The 10,473-nt window shown below is 54.1% G+C and overlaps 1 non-coding gene across 1 annotated transcript; it reads right to left on the reverse strand.

The window, feature by feature from the left end:
• Nucleotides 1-2,381: 2,381 nt before the first annotated feature.
• TRNAQ-CUG lies at nt 2,382-2,453 on the reverse strand. Its single transcript has one exon. It is a non-coding gene; the product is annotated as a tRNA-Gln (tRNA).
• Between the last annotated feature and the right edge of the window lie 8,020 nt (nt 2,454-10,473).

The raw sequence follows: 10,473 nt of genomic DNA on the forward strand, positions 1-10,473 counted from the left end.
GTCCTCTTGGAGGGAAGGACCTGCCACTGAATTGCTGCTGAAGAAGAAAGTGGTGCAGTGGAGCTGCCGCCGATTGTGATCACAGATTTTTTTGCTGCCACTTGGGGCGGCAAAAACCCTGGAGCCGGCCCTGGCCCCAGCACACGGCACAGCCCCAGCACACGTCATAGCATGTCACAGCCTGGGGCAGGGAGATATTGGGGAAGGGGATGAGGGGAGAGACCCAGCCCCATAGACCCATAGGGGCAGCGGGATATGGGGGGGCAGGAGAGGGGATGGCGGGGGAGAGACCCATCTCCATAGACCCCCAGAGGCAGGAACTGAGGGGAGAAGGGGGGAGGGAGGGATCCAGCCCTATAGACCTGTAGGGGCAGGGAGATATTGGGGGCAGGAGGGGAGACGGGGGGTGGGCAGAGACCCAGCCCGGGGTGCAGGGGAAATGGGGTGGTTTGGAAGGAACTGGGGAGGAGAAGAGACACATGGCAGGACAGGGAAACCGACTCACTCCGAATACATGCAGAGCAGGGCAGGGCGGAGGCAGATCATGCTGGTCCCAGGGTAATTTCGGGGGGTTCTGATTCCCACTCTGCTGGGGGGCTCACCTCTGGGCTGAGGAGGATGCAGGGGCTGTGTGTGTGTGTCAGGCTGGGGGAGCTGCCTGGGCAGAGGTGCTGGAACTGGGGGTGCTGAGCCACGTAAATTATCCCGATCTAAACGCCATTGTAGAGAACACTATGTTGGCACACCGCTTCCTGGCAGCCAGAGACTGTGCTTTCTACACCTGCTCCTGTGGATGTGACCTCTCTCCTGATCGCTAAGGAAAGGAGCCTTTCCAGGAAATGGCCACAGCTTCTGGGAATCCGCATGTGGCTGTAAACAGAATTTGGCTCCTGGAACACAAGGCAACTTAAAAGCTGAGCACGCAGACAGGGGCTTGAACCCTGGCCCCTCAGATTAAAAGCCTGATGCTCTACCAACTGAGCTACCTGGGCTTGTTAAGAGCATCTTCACCGTTCACCACAGGAGTGAGCAGGCAGGCAAAAGAGAGGCAAAAGAAAGTCCCCAGAACTCCTCCTCTTTCTGCACAGCCACTGCCTGTCAGCAGGATTCCTCCTCCTCCTCCCTCCTGTGCCTCAGTGCGACTAAATCTCCACAGCTAGACAGCCGGTCCGTCCGCTGCACCCCAATCCCCCATGCCTGAGCCTCCTGTCAAAGCCCTGCACCTGGCCCCGTATAATTAAGTCTCACATCTCACTGGGAACTCGACTTCTTGTGCCAGAGAGTCTCGCCCCCCCTCAATAGGTGACCCAAGAAACACAGTGTCCACCTTTTCCAAAGAAGCGCATGAAGAAGGCGCCCGCATGGCTTAACGGATAAGGTGCCTGACTTTGAATTAAGAACTTGAGGGGTCAAGTCCCTTTGTGGTTGTGTTGATGCAGTTTTACCTTCGTGCTGAAAGTCCTGCTCCTTTCAAATCTGGAACCTCTTCTTGGCCGCTCAGGCCAATGCTCTGCCTTCAGCTAGAGCCCCGGGAAGGAGTTGGGGGTTGGATGTCACAAAGGCTGGGGCATGAGCCCCAGGTGCTTCCAGTCTAGCCTTTGCTATTCCTGAATTCCCAAAGGAAATGGACGGCTGCCCGGCTAGCGTGTGGAGCAGTTTCCTCTGTCCCTGTGCTTGAGGGGGTTGCTACATAGCGCCTTGGGAGCCTGGATGTTTCTCTGCTTCTCACCAGCTGGAGAAAAGCCTCTGGGATAACATCTCCTGCCCCACTGCAAAAGTGAGCATGGAGTATGGGAACGGTAAGAGGCCCCACCAGGGGGGCTGGCCCTGCTTTCCTACCGTCTACTGATGTTGGACACAGAGCATCAGCAGCCACCCCGCATGGTGGTCTGCGGGTGGCCTTCAGTGGGGGTTTGGCATGGCAGGGAGCAGGCTGGCCGGGAGTCTTGTTGCCTGTCTGCTGGCCACACATAGGCATGGTCCTGTCCTCGTCTAGCCCCGCCCTCAGTCGCTCTGTGGCTTATAAGCCTTCCTCAGAGCTGTCAGCACCAGCCGCCTCTGCTCCAGGTGCCCAGAGGAGGAGAGGTGTGCTGGGCTCCAGCCTGGGACTCTGCCTCCTCCTGCCTATCAAGCCTGGCCCTGGCACTGCTTTCTTCAAGTGCCATGTGAGCAAGAGGAAAAGTGTGGCTACAAGCACCAGACTTGTGGGCATCAGGTGAAGCAGTGAGAATCCCAACCACTAGAGCCACTTCTAAACCCCCACCAAAGACCTGGCTCTGGTGGGGAAAGGAGTTAACCAGCAGGAGGGAAATGACCCACTTTTGTATAGCTGGAGACAGGAAAGCACTTTGAGCACCAGATCTTTACCACCAGCTAACACAAGGTCCCACTGAGATTTGAACTCAGATTGCAGGATTCAGAGTCCTGAGTGCTGCCCTTTACACCATGGGACCAGCTTGTACTGTTCTCTCGGGACATTGGTGACTCTCACAGGGCTGGCTTGTGTAAGGGACTGTTGGCCCTTTACTAAAACTTAGTGGGGTTTGGTTGGCTAGTTCCCAGTCCCAATAGAAGGGGGAAGGGCCAATGGGAAATCAGGACCCTGAGACTGACAGGCCCCTGGGGCAATGGTCACCAACGGGTAGGGAACAACCAACGGGTAGGGAACAAGTGAGAATTTGTTAATGGAGAAAATTCCTGGTGAAAATTGGCAAAGCTGTGCAGATTTTGAAAAGTTCCAGTGAATTTACACATGAAGATACAAACAGAGAGACAAACACGCACACAGAGAATGAGAAAATCACACACTGCACAGGCCCACACAGACATAACAAAACCAAACCCACACAGCACACAGAGCCATATACACAAAAAGGAAAACCTCACAAAATATAGAAAGAACAAATCCACACCAAAAATACAGCAAAGCCCACAACAGGAAACACAAAACCCACATATCAAAAGAATACAAAGCAAAAACAATATTAATGCAAAAATCATACACACATCCATGCACACAGAACTATGCAAGACATCCACCAAAATCACACAGGACCCACATGCACATCAACGTGACAGATGAAAACCACACCAGCATACAGCAAGCCAGGCAGGGTTTGAGTCTCACAGCGAAGTGGGTGAGCACACAGGTGGTTTGGGGAGCAAAGACTGAGGGGGAGTCAGGGCAGTGCTCTGGGTTCTGCCTGACCCTCCTGACACAGGCAGCTGGTGGAGGGCAGAGCCTGGTAGATCTGTGGAATCTGCCCTGCTCTCTGTAAAGCAAGGGGACCTCAGTGTCTTCTGAGCAGGAATTGTATTTTCTGCAGAGCAAACTGATTGGCAGAAGCCATTTGCTTAAAGGAAACTAGGGCTGCAGGTGAGGTTTGAACTCACAACCTCAGCATCACTCCACTCAGCACTGCTCTGTAAGTACTGGGCACTAACCCATTGCACCACTGGGCCCTGCTTTCAGGAGCTTGTCTCCATGTTTCATGGCTGGATTAGAGGAGTGGGGGGGTTGCATTAGCTAATACAAATCCATATGAAAGGCTGCAGAATGGCAGCAGCAGAGGTGGGGAGCCTCCTTCCATGTGAAAGAGCTGGTTCCCCTTCCGTTTCTCCGGGGCAGGGTGGGGGTTTGAGCCCACCTGGTGCTGGAACATCTGATGGGTGAGATTAACGGGACTCAGGGAGGGGAAGGAAAGGGAGGGGAAGTCTTTCCTATCCCTGCCTAGCTACACTGGTCTCATGTGGCCCTTTCGGCTCCCTGCTCCCTGTTGGGGAGATGCAGAGACAAGCCCCATCGGGGTGTGTCACCGCGAGGCTGTGTCCCGTGGGGTGTGTGGGTTTGGTTTGGATGGGGCTCATGTGGAGATGGTTTTGTGTGACAGTGCGTGGGGGTGGGTTAGGGTGTGTTCCTTAGGATAGAAACAGAGGTGAAAGTAAGCTGGTACAAGCTGGTACGGCATAGCGGCAAGAGCCACACGCCGTGCCGGACTGCACCGGCTTTTGCTGTGGGGATTGAAAGGGCTCTAGGCTCGCCACAGCTGGCAGCCCAGAGCCCTTTAAACCCCACCCACGGCTCCGGCGGCCAGGCTGGGGCCAGATTTAAAGGGCTCTGGGCTGCTGCGGCTGCGGTCAGCCCAGAGCCCTTTGAATCCCGGCCGCGCTCTGGTGGCTGGGCTGGGGCCAGAATTTAAAGGGCTACCTCTGCAGCTGGGAGGCCCTGGTTCATGTAAAGGCCCTTGGTCTCCCAGCCACAGCTGGTACTCCAGGGCCTTTAAATCTTGAGAGGCCACGCCCCCTTCCAGATGAGGCCACGCCCTTCTGGATGAGGCCACGCCCTCGGGACTCCGGCAGTACCGGTAAGTCCTGTAAGTTACTTTCACCCTGGAAATAAATGATGGAAAACACAGGGTAGTGACAGTGAAGCCCCGTGTCTGAGTGTTATGACTATGTGTGGTGTTGCCATTCACCTTCTCCTCCTATGGTCTCAGCTTTCATTGAATCCAGCATTTTTTCTCCTGTCATCATCCCAGAGGTGTCCCACATGCCTCAGCTACCGAGTGTCCCTCTTAGAGACGCTGAGGACTGGAACTGATTTCAGCTGCTGGGCAGCTCTGCTAGGTCTTTATTCATTTGCATAGGAAAATAGTGTTTAAATTCATTTCAAGCCCCCCTCAACTTCAGCGAACTCCTGAACATACTGGAGATGGGTGTGGAAATCGATTTTCATTTGAAAAAGTTTCTTTAAGGGACTCATTTGGAGTGGAACTAGGAACCCATTACCCTACAGGGAAACATTCACCCACTGAGCTATACTCTCAACAGAGAACATCCTGTATAGCCCAGAGCAGGAACAGTTTTTAACCTGGGGGTTAGTAAACTTTATCTCTATACAAACACCACAGCTTACAAACTCCCCACCCCCGCTCTGTGTCACCAGAGCACAACAACTCTCCTTGGAGCACACACAGCTCCCCAGCTCCCTGCCCGTCAGTCTCTCCAGCATTGCTCCAATCCCTTAAAGCAGGGTCTCAACCTCAATTTACCTTAGGGCCAGGGCCAGTCCTCCAATCCTCCCAGTGGGCCAATAATGTCACTCATACCGCCCAGAACCAGCCCCCCAAAACTCCACCCCCCACCTACCTAAGGCTCTGGGAGGGAGTTTGGGTGAGGGGAGGAGGTCTAGGATGCAGGTCCTGGGCTGGGGCTGGGGATTGGGGTGCAGGAGGGGTGCAGCCTCTGGGGGGAGTTTGGGTGCAGAAGGGGTGAGAGGCTGGTCTCTGGAAGGGAGTTTGGGTGGGGGTGGGGTTCTGGGGTGCAGGCTCTGGGATGGAGTTTGCAGCACCGTAACATGGGCGAGGCGAGTGAGGCACTTGCCTCGGATGCAGAAAGTGGAGGGGCGCAGCTCTACCACGATCAGAGGCGCTTCCGCTGCCACTTCTTCGGCGGCAGTTCGTCAGTGGGTCCCTCTCGGAGAGAAGGACTCAGGGACCCACTGCTGAATTGCCACCGAAGGATGAATGAAGCGCGGTGGCAATTCAGTGGCAGGTCCTTCCTCCGACAGGATCAAGGACCCGCAGCCAAAGAGCCTGAGCTGGCCCTTGCCTCGGGCACAAAAATTCCTTGTACGGCTCTGGGAGTTTGGGTGCTGGGTGCAGGCTCTGGGCTGGGGCAGGGGTAGGAGGAACAGGAGGAGGGGTGGGGTGCAGGCTCTGGGAGGGAGATTAGGTGGGCAGGAGGGTGTGTGGAGGGAGAGGGTGCAGGCTGTGGGAGGGAGTTGGGGCAGGTGTGTGTGGACCGGGCTGCAGGCTCTGGGAGGGAGTTTGCAGGAGGAGGGGGTATGTGGGGAGGGGTGGCGGTGCAAGCTCTGGGAGGGAGTCAGGTGTGGCGCTACCTGGGTCTCCAAGGTGGGGTGGGCTGGGGCCTCAACGTTCTGCTGCCCCGGGCATCACCCCGCAGTGTCCCATTGGCTGCAGGGGCTCGGGTGGGGCAGCGCATGGAGGCCCAGCCCCACCCTGCCCTGCCATGAGGAGGGGCCGACAGCCATTGGAGTGAGCAGGCAGATGCTGCTCAGCTGTGCTGCACTGCTGGGGCCCCTGGGAGGAGCGCCTGGAGGCAGCAGGTGGGGCCAAGGGAGAGATCCGGTCCCCAAACTGCTGGAGCCCCACGGGCGAGATCTGGGGATCAGGACTGCCAGCCAGCCAAACACCTTTAAGAGGAGGCGTCCTCTCCCTGTCAAAACTGATCTTCCTCCTTCAGTTCAGTGACAGCTTGAATTGTTCCTTATCCGGCAGAGCCAGAGGATTGAAAGCAGCAACATCAAACCCCGGTGTAGCTCGCAGGAATGGACATAAACACTCCCTGGTATCTGAGGAGATGTTCAGCTTTGCCCTTGGTCAACTACAAGGCCAAAGGGAAAGGAGGTGGCACCAAACACAGGTACAAGTACTAACAACAGTGGCTGCCTTTTAGCCATAGATTTTAATCGGGCAATAAGTTGAAACAAACCCCTGTTAAATCGAGGGCCGCCCAGAGGATTCCGGGGTCCAGGGTCTTCGGTGGCGGGGGCCCCGCTTGGCGGTAAGTTAGCGCGGAGAGTCCTTCCGCCCGGGACCCGCTGCCAAAGTGCCCCAAAGACCCACAGCGGGGGCCCCCACCGCCGAATTACCGCCGCGGGACCCGCCTCAGTGCAGCCCCACCACGGGCCTTTGGGGCACTTCAGTGGCGGGTCCCGAACGGAAGGACCCCCGCCGAATTACCGCCGAAGACCCGGCTGCACTCCGCGGCAGGTTCCGCCGCGGTAATTCGGTGGCGGGGTGTCCTTCTGTCCCAGAGAGGAAGGACCCTGGCAGGCAAAGACCGGGAGCGAAGAAGCTCTGGGGCCCGGGTCCCATGAGAGTTTTCCGGGCCCCGGAGCGAGTGAAGGACCCTGCCCAGGGGCCCCGAAAATCTCGTGGGGCCCCTGCTGGGCCTGGGGCAAATTGCCCCATTTGCCCCCCCCCCTCTGGGCGGGCCTGCATACAGGAAGCCTGTGATATGCAGGGGGTCAGATTAGATGCTCTAATGGTCTCTTCTGGCCATAAAGTCGACTAATTTCTGAAAAACTGAGTGTAGCATTGGGAGCAGCAGCGTCTGATGTTTTCCTGTCTAGCCAGCTTGCTTCCTAGAACGAATGCTCCTTGAGTGGGGTGATCCACAGGGAGTAGCTCAAACCTCCAGAGTGCCTGGCCAGGGGCAGGACATTAGCCCAGCAAGGGAGGGGTGTGGCAGTGGGGCCAGGATTTCATCCCATGATATCAAAATTCATCTTAGTAAAAGTATGAATGAATCAGTTTGCAGGATTTATATCAAGCATCCTAAAGTAGTTTACATATTGCTCTAATTAAGAGATCATCTCTCTGCTGGAGAATGTTCTCTTAGGATAATGGTCTCCCGCTGCCGAAGCATTTATGGAAAAAATGTTGACGTGTGATATTTATTTTCAAAACCTAAGGCTTTGATCCTCTCTCAATGTTCTGTTACGATGACTTTGTTTCTGTTCAAATTATCAGAATATATATCTAATAATTTTCTCAGCTGAATGTTGAAGCAGTAAAGTAACAGATGTTTCCCAAACAGTTATTGACCTGAAGCATCGTGATTCGTTTAGAACAACTTATTGTTTGATTCAGCCAGTCAGATCAGTTCAGTTTATCCATAAAAACACATCCAGAGAAAGTTGACAATGGTGATGGAGAGAGGGTGGGTGAGAGGGGCTGAGCTGTTGTCTTAAATACTCTTTATGCATCTGATTAATTAGCACAGATTTAATTTAATATACATCTAGTTTAAAATTGGAAGAACTTTACTACTTACTCTCTACTTTCTCTTCATGTAAATTCAAGCATTGCACTATGCAAACTTGGGACAGCTATAATGTTAAAGAACCTGAATCTCTAAACAGGACTCAGGAGGGCATTCGGATAAAAATCCCAGCACCTTCCCTCTTCTGACATTTGGGGAAGAGGAGTTCTCTGCTTCTCCCCAGGGCATCGCCCTGATCCCACCCCCCTATATTTCATATTTACTGCTGATTGATAGATTTAACCCTCCAGTTGGTTTGGTGGCTTTAGCTGGTTTTGTCAAGCTCTGTTATTGTCTCTAATTCCTTCATCAGCACAGGAAAATACAATGAATCAGCCTGGCTGATTCTCCTCTGTGTGTCTTTAAAAATACCGTGAATTTAAAAGACACTATTATTGTTTATTTTTGTTTGCACAGGTTCCATTCTGGGAGCTATGTATACAAGTCATTGTTAAACCTCAGGAACATCTGAGTTCAACTCCTTTAAAATAATGTTTGAACTATAAAGAAAATTAAACAGTGATTTCTTTTGAAATGTCAAGCTATTTTGCCCTTTTTCTAAAAAATTCTCCGTGTCAACTAAGTCCTTGGATTGTTTAAAAACAAAATGTATTTTTGCATGGGGAAAATTTTATGTTCAATACCCACATGAGTAACTCGTGGGTGCTGGGAATCCTTGCAAGGGGGGACACAAGGAAGCACTCTCCCTCCTCAGTATGCAAAATGGGAAAAGATCAATGGCTGGAGTAGCTTCCACTGCTCTAATACCCTATTAAAGTAAATGATTTAGGTACATAACTATAGGCACTCAAGTATGGAAATTTTGGCCTATGTGATTTGACCAGGGCCACAGTGGGAGCCAGTGTCAACGCTAGGATTAGTCCTTTGTTCTCATCCCTGAGCCCACTACATACTATATTGCCTCTTCTATTTGTCTGCCCCTTTTGTGGTCAAACGTCATGCTGGATGCTCAGCAGAAGAACTTGTGATGGTCCTAGTGTATCAACGGTAGCCTGAGTGGTGCTGCCCACTCCAGCTGCAAAATGATCTGGGGCCTTCCCAAAAATCAAAGAGCTTCTGGCTGTGATTTGTCAGTCCTCAAAGGCCAGCCAGGTGACTGCAAACAGCTTACAATCATTAGGAAAAATTAGTATCAAGATTCCAACTCTAGCAGTCAGACAACATTGGTTCAATTTACAAGAGATTACTTTTTATATTCCTTGGTTCCCCAAAATTAGGAAGGGCCTGTGACCACAGGTCCTGCAGGGTACAAAGGGCAGGTCTACATCCCTTTTCTCTTTGTGCATAGTCCTGCCTGCTACCTTTTCAGTTTCAGTTCTGCTACCACAGCACTGATCAGCACATAAGAATAGGAAAGGGCACACACACTCCCCTCCTGGTGTTGGGAGGGGAACACAGGAATGTTATGTGCTCTTATTCAGCACATAAGAATGTTATGGCACATAGGAATGTTATGGAATAACATAGAAATCCCTTAGGGCACATAGGAAAGGGCACGCTGGTAGCACACGGCCAGGCGGACCAGTGTGCCTCTGCCTCCCAACGGGGCTGCGCACCTGTGTCTGTCTGTCTCCCCCCCAGCTCCACCAACGTGGCCTGATAGTTCACGCTTGCGATCTGGTCACCCTCCCGCTCCCTCCATCCTTCACTCCCTTCCCTGCGTCCCCCCAGCCCTGTCCTCTGTCCCGTCCCCTGTCTCCATCCGTCCCTGCCCCCTTCGTCCCCTCCGTCCCGTCCCTGCATCCCCCCAGCCCCGCCCAGCCAGCTGCTTTGTTTGCGTCACGGCCCATCCTTACCCCCCTCCCTCCCCCACGTGTGCCGAGAACGTTTGTTTTGGTGGTTGCCGCGGCGACAGTGGGCGGAGCCCCGGTGACCACGCTGGTTGGGCGGTGGCAGAGGGCGGTGACGTCACAAGTGGGGTGGCCCGGCGGAGGGGACGAAGGGGGCAGGGACGGATGGAGACAGGGGACGGGACAGAGGACAGGGCTGGGGGGACGCAGGGAAGGGAGTGAAGGATGGAGGGAGCGGGAGGGTGACCAGATCGCAAGCGTGAACTATCAGGCCACGTTGGTGGAGCTGGGGGGGAGACAGACAGACACAGGTGCGCAGCCCCGTTGGGAGCCAGAGGCACACTGGTCCGCCTGGCCCTGTGCTACCAGCGTGCCCTTTCCTATTGGGGTGCGCCCATGCTGTGCCACAGAGCTCCCCTGCCCAACACCCCCCTACAACTCTTCCACCACAAATGCACAGTGCTGTGCACACACACCTCGCCCAGCACACCCCTGCCCACAGCCCCACCACAGCTGCCCAGCACCCCACACAGAAACCTCCACTCTCTAGTTTCCCAATACACACAGATTTCCCCTCCCTTCCTTCCTCCCTCCCAGTGCTCTTCCCTACAGCCCCACACCATAACTGCACAATGCCCCACACAGACCCGCAGTGCCCTGACACACACAGATCTCCCCCATAGCCCAGCACCCTGTTTTCACTCTTGTTTTTTCAAGACCCAAAGGGAGAAATCCCCTCCCTCCTCCTACTCCATGGGAGGAGTGAATCTGGTATTGAGCTTCTCTATGAATAGCTCCAGTGCCTGATTCTGCT

This window comes from Mauremys reevesii, linkage group 17, assembly GCF_016161935.1.
Source record: "Mauremys reevesii isolate NIE-2019 linkage group 17, ASM1616193v1, whole genome shotgun sequence".
Classification (NCBI taxonomy): Eukaryota; Metazoa; Chordata; order Testudines; family Geoemydidae; genus Mauremys; species Mauremys reevesii.